Source organism: Rutidosis leptorrhynchoides, chromosome 5, assembly GCF_046630445.1.
Source record: "Rutidosis leptorrhynchoides isolate AG116_Rl617_1_P2 chromosome 5, CSIRO_AGI_Rlap_v1, whole genome shotgun sequence".
NCBI classification, from domain to species: Eukaryota; Viridiplantae; Streptophyta; class Magnoliopsida; order Asterales; family Asteraceae; genus Rutidosis; species Rutidosis leptorrhynchoides.
Window position 1 is genome coordinate 95,562,572 of NC_092337.1, and position 6,844 is coordinate 95,569,415.

Genomic DNA, 6,844 nt, shown 5'->3' on the forward strand with positions numbered 1-6,844 from the left:
TTGAGGTTGATTCCAAAATATATATAGTTTGAGTTGTGATCAATACTGAGATACGTATACACTGGGTCGTGGATTGATTCAAGATAATATTTATCGATTTATTTCTGTACATCTAACTGTGGACAACTAGTTGTAGGTTACTAACGAGGACAGCTGACTTAATAAACTTAAAACATCAAAATATATTAAAAGTGTTGTAAATATATTTTGAACATACTTTGATATATATGTATATATTGTTATAGGTTCGTGAATCAACCAGTGGCCATGTCTTACTTCCTGACGAAGTAAAAAATCTGTGAAAGTGAGTTATAGTCCCACTTTTAAAATCTAATATTTTTGGGATGAGAATACATGCAGGTTTTATAAATGATTTACAAAATAGACACAAGTACGTGAAACTACATTCTATGGTTGAATTATCGAAATCGAATATGCCCCTTTTTATTAAGTCTGGTAATCTAAGAATTAGGGAACAGACACCCTAATTGACGCGAATCCTAAAGATAGATCTATTGGGCCTAACAAACCCCATCCAAAGTACCGGATGCTTTAGTACTTCGAAATTTATATCATATCCGAAGGGTGTCCCGGAATGATGGGGATATTCTTAAATATGCATCTTGTTAATGTCGGTTACCAGGTGTTCACCATATGAATGATTTTTATCTCTATGTATGGGATGTGTATTGAAATATGAAATCTTGTGGTCTATTATTATGATTTGATATATATAGGTTAAACCTATAACTCACCAACATTTTTGTTGATGTTTTAAGCATGTTTATTCTCAGGTGATTATTAAGAGCTTCCGCTGTCGCATACTTAAATAAGGACGAGATTTGGAGTCCATGCTTGTATGATATTGTGTAAAAACTGCATTCAAGAAACTTATTTTGTTGTAACATATTTGTATTGTAAACCATTATGTAATGGTTGTGTGTAAACAGGATATTTTAGATTATCATTATTTGATAATCTACGTAAAGCTTTTTAAAACCTTTATCTATGAAATAAAGGTTAGGGTTTGTTTTAAAAATGAATGCAGTCTTTGAAAAACGTCTCATATAGAGGTCAAAACCTCGCAACGAAATCAATTAATATGGAACGTTTTTAATCAATAAGAACGGGACATTTCAGTTGGTATCAGAGCGTTGGTCTTAGAGAACCAGAATTTTGCATTAGTGTGTCTTATCGAGTTTGTTAGGATGCATTAGTGAGTCTGGACTTCGACCGTGTTTACTTGAAAAATGATTGCTTAACAAATTTTGTTGGAAACTATATATTTTTAACATGTGAATATTATGTGATATATTAATCTCTTAACGCGTTTGATATTATGTGATAGATGTCTACCTCTAGAACAAGTCCCATTGACTCACCTAATAATAATGAAGAGTCAAATGTAAATTGGAATGATTCGTGGACTGATTCACAAGTTCCCGAAGAGGAACCGGAAGAAGAGTCGGAACCGGAAGAAGAATCGGAACCGGAAGAAGAATCGGAACCGGATGAAGAAATAGAACCGGTGGGGGAAATAATAAAATGGTTAAGTAAAAGAAAATCCTCAACCAACCGACCAAGGTTAATTATGGTCAATGGTGTTTCCGCCAAGGAAGCAAAATATTGGGAGGATTACCAATTCTCCGATGAATCGGATTCCGACGAGAATTCCGATGATGTTATAGAAATTACCCCAACTGAATTTAAAAAGGCAAAAGAAAATAATAAGGGAAAGGGCATAAAAATAGAGAAATCTAATTCCAACCCCAATGAACTTTATATGTATCGTCAACCCCCGAAGTCCTTAAGTTGTAACAATGACCCGGGAACCTCTAAACCACCAGGTTTTTCTAAACCAATGTGGATAACGACGGCTCGTATTAGGGGAACATCATATATCCCTAGAAACTTGGCAAAACGAACCAAAACCGAAGAAGAAGAAACAAGCAAGTCGGAATAAGATAGTTGTATTCGTGTGGTGTAATATATGTAATATATGTGCTTATGCTTTATGATATATGTAAAAATTGCTTGTATTAATAAGTATTTTTATTTATGAATCTAACTCTTGTCTATTTTACAGTTTAAAAACACAAAATGGATAGACAACCCAATATTTTAAGAGACCTACCCGGAGACATGATTGATGAAATCTTGTCTAGAGTCGGTCAGAATTCTTCGGCACAACTATTTAAGGCGAGATCAGTTTGTAAGACATTCGAAGAACGTTCCAAGAATGCCTTGGTTTATAAAAGGCTTTCGTTCGAAAGATGGGGGATATCACATTGGGAAATCCATAAGTTACGATGTGTTTACTTTGACGCATATATTGCGGGGAACCCAAATGCTATTTTACGCAATGGGTTAAGAAATTATTTTGACTCAATATATCCGAATATTGGACTTCGTGATTTAGAAAAAGCGGCTAACATGCAATATAAAGAAGCATGTTATGCTTACGGATTAGTAATGTTCGCTTCTCACCAAAGTGAGAACAAGAACATCGGCCTACAACTATTAAACAAAACGTTCCCACAAGTGACGGAGTCGGTAATTGGGGTAAGAAATGAGGTTTTTAGATTGTTACGGGACTGTTGGACATTACGTAACCCTCGTCCCTTTGACGACGTTACAACACGCTGTCTTATCAACGGCCATAACGGTTATGTTCCACAAGACCAAGGATGGGAAGTAGTCCTAGTAAAACCAGAATGCATGACTTGTTTCTGGACGTATGAATTACGTGTCTTTATTGCCTTTGCTGAACGACTTGTGTACTAGCTAGAATTATCTTCACAACTATCTTGTATCAAAGTTATTATGTGCTATATTTCATGCTTTATGTAAAATAAGCGGTATTGTAAGTTTGTAAAATATTGTATAAAAGTTTGAACGCGAAATATTATTATAATCAGTTTTTTATATAGAATTGTAGTAGTTGAATTGTATATTAGCTACTAAGTATGAACTTAACGGGTAGGTACTACCCGAATTTAAACTTATAAAATGCTAATATGAAGAAAAAGCTTTTATAAATGAGTTCATATTATGCTACAAAATACTATTAACTACTCTTAATATTCTGTATGATTAACTTGTTCCATTTGACTATTTTGAAGGAAATGGCACCGACTACTCGACACACCGTGAATATGAATGAAGAGGAATTCCGTATCTTTCTAGCTTCAAACATAGCCGCAGTACAGGCTACGCTACATACCAACAATAACCTTGGATCTAGCAGTACAGGAAATCGTGTAGGATGCACCTACAAAGAATTCACTGCCTGCAAACCTTTGGAATTTGATGGAACCGAAGGACCGATCGGATTGAAACGGTGGACCGAGAAGGTCGAATCGGTGTTTGCCATAAGTAAGTGTACTGAAGAGGACAAAGTAAAGTACGCTACACATACCTTCACAAGTTCTGCGTTAACATGGTGGAATACCTATCTAGAGCAAGTGGGACAAGATGATGCGTACGCACTACCGTGGTCAGCATTCAAGCACTTGATGAACGAGAAGTACCGTCCCAGAACCGAGGTCAATAAGCTCAAGACAGAACTTAGAGGGTTACGAACCCAAGGATTTGATATTACCAAGTACGAAAGACGATTCACAGAATTGTGCCTATTGTGTTCGGGAGCATTCGAAGATGAGGAAGAGAAGATCGACGCGTTTGTGAAAGGATTACCGGAAAGAATCCAAGAAGATATAAGTTCACACAAGCCCGCCTCCATACAACAGGCATGTAGAATGGCTCACAAACTCGTGAACCAGATTGAAGAAAGAATTAAAGAACAGACTGCTGAAGAGGCCAATGTGAAGCAAGTCAAAAGAAAGTGGGAGGAAAACGGTGATAAGAATCACCAATACAACAACAACAGCAATTACAACAATAATCGCAACAATTATCCCAACAATCGCAACATCAATCGCAACTAAAACAAACGGCCCAACAACAACAACAACAACAACAACAACAGCAACTACAACAATCATCCCAACAACAATAATAACCGCAACAACAACAACAATCAGAAGCAGCTATGCCAAAGGTGTGAAAAGAATCACTCGGGGTTCTGCACCAAATTTTGCAACAAGTGTAAAAGAAATGGTCATAGCGCGGCGAAGTGTGAGGTCTACGGACCAGGGGTTAATAGAACGAAAGGAACAAATGGTGTCGGAACGAGTAATGGCGGAGCAAGTAGTGTCGGAGCAAGTTATGCTAATGTAGTTTGTTATAAATGTGGAAAACCGGGCCACATTATTAGAAATTGCCCGAACCAGGAGAACACGAATGGACAAGGCCGTGGAAGAGTTTTCAATATTAATGCGGCAGAGGAACAGGAAGACCCGGAGCTTGTTACGGGTACGTTTCTTATTGACAATAAATCTGCTTACGTTTTATTTGATTCGGGTGCGGATAGAAGCTATATGAGTAGAGATTTTTGTGCTAAATTAAGTTGTCCATTGACGCCTTTGGATAGTAAATTTTTACTCGAATTAGCAAATGATAAATTAATTTCAGCAGATAATATATGTCGGAATCGAGAAATTAAACTGGTTAGCGAAACATTTAAGATTGATTTGATACCAGTAGAGTTAGGGAGTTTTGATGTGATAATCGGTATGGACTGGTTGAAAGAAGTGAAAGCGGAGATCGTTTGTTACAAAAATGCAATTCGCATTATACGAGAAAAAGGAAAACCCTTAATGGTGTACGGAGAAAAGGGCAACACGAAGCTACATCTTATTAGTAATTTGAAGGCACAAAAACTAATAAGAAAAGGTTTATATGCTGTTCTAGCACACGTCGAGAAAGTACAAACTGAAGAAAAGAGCATCAATGATGTTCCCGTCGCAAAAGAATTTCCTGATGTATTTCTGAAAGAATTACCGGGATTACCCCCACATCGATCCGTTGAATTTCAAATAGATCTTGTACCAGGAGCTGCACCAATAGCTCGTGCTCCTTACAGACTCGCACCCAGCGAGATGAAAGAACTGCAGAGCCAATTACAAGAACTTTTAGAGCATGGTTTCATTCGACCAAGCACATCACCGTGGGGAGCTCCTGTTTTGTTTGTCAAGAAGAAAGATGGTACATTCAGGTTGTGTATCGACTACCGAGAGTTGAACAAACTTACCATCAAGAACCGCTACCCACTACCGAGAATCGACGACTTATTTGATCAACTATAAGGCTCGTCTGTTTATTCAAAGATTGACTTACGTTCCGGGTATCATCAAATGCGGGTGAAAGAATATGATATTCCAAAGACTGCTTTCAGAACACGTTACGGTCATTACGAGTTTATGGTCATGCCATTTGGTTTAACTAATGCACCAGCTGTGTTCATGGACCTTATGAACCTAGTGTGTGGACCATACCTTGACAAGTTTGTCATTGTTTTCATCGATGACATACTTATTTACTCAAAGAATGACCAAGAACACGGTGAACATTTGAGAAAGGTGTTAGAAGTATTGAGGAAGGAAGAATTGTACGCTAAATTTTCAAAGTGTGCATTTTGGTTGGAAGAAGTTCAATTCCTCGGTCACATAGTGAACAAAAAAGGTATTAAGGTGGATCCGGCAAAGATAGAAACTGTTAAAAAGTGGGAAACCCCGAAAACTCCGAAACACATACGCCAGTTTTTAGGACTAGCTGGTTACTACAGAAGGTTCATCCAAGACTTTTCCAGAATAGCAAAACCCTTGACTGCATTAACGCATAAAGGGAAGAAATTTGAATGGAATGATGAACAAGAGAAAGCGTTTCAGTTATTGAAGAAAAGGCTAACTACGGCACCTATATTGTCATTGCCTGAAGGGAATGATGATTTTGTGATTTATTGTGACGCATCAAAGCAAGGTCTCGGTTGTGTATTAATGCAACGAATGAAGGTGATTGCTTATGCGTCTAGACAATTGAAGATTCACGAACAAAATTATACGACGCATGATTTGGAATTAGGCGCGGTTGTTTTTGCATTAAAGACTTGGAGGCACTACTTATATGAGGTCAAAAGTATTATATATACCGACCACAAAAGTCTTCAACACATATTTAATCAGAAACAACTGAATATGAGGCAGCGTAGGTGGATTGAATTATTGAATGATTACGACTTTGAGATTCGTTACCACCCGGGGAAGGCAAACGTGGTAGCCGATGCCTTGAGCAGGAAGGACAGAGAACCCATTCGAGTAAAATCTATGAATATAATGATTCACAATAACCTTACTACTCAAATAAAGGAGGCGCAACAAGGAGTTTTAAAAGAGGGAAATTTAAAGGATGAAATACCCAAAGGATCGGAGCAGCATCTTAATATTCGGGAAGACGGAACCCGGTATAGGGCTGAAAGGATTTGGGTACCAAAATTTGGAGATATGAGAGAAATGGTACTTAGAGAAGCTCATAAAACCAGATACTCAATACATCCTGGAACGGGGAAGATGTACAAGGATCTCAAGAAACATTTTTGGTGGCCGGGTATGAAAGCCGATGTTGCTAAATACGTAGGAGAATGTTTGACGTGTTCTAAGGTCAAAGCTGAGCATCAGAAACCATCAGGTCTACTTCAACAACCCAAAATCCCGGAATGGAAATGGGAAAACATTACCATGGATTTCATCACTAAATTGCCAAGGACTGCAAGTGGTTTTGATACTATTTGGGTAATAGTTGATCGTCTCACCAAATCAGCACACTTTCTGCCAATAAGAGAAGATGACAAGATGGAGAAGTTAGCACAACTTTATTTGAAGGAAGTCGTCTCCAGACATGGAATACCAATCTCTATTATCTCTGATAGGGATGGCAGATTTATTTC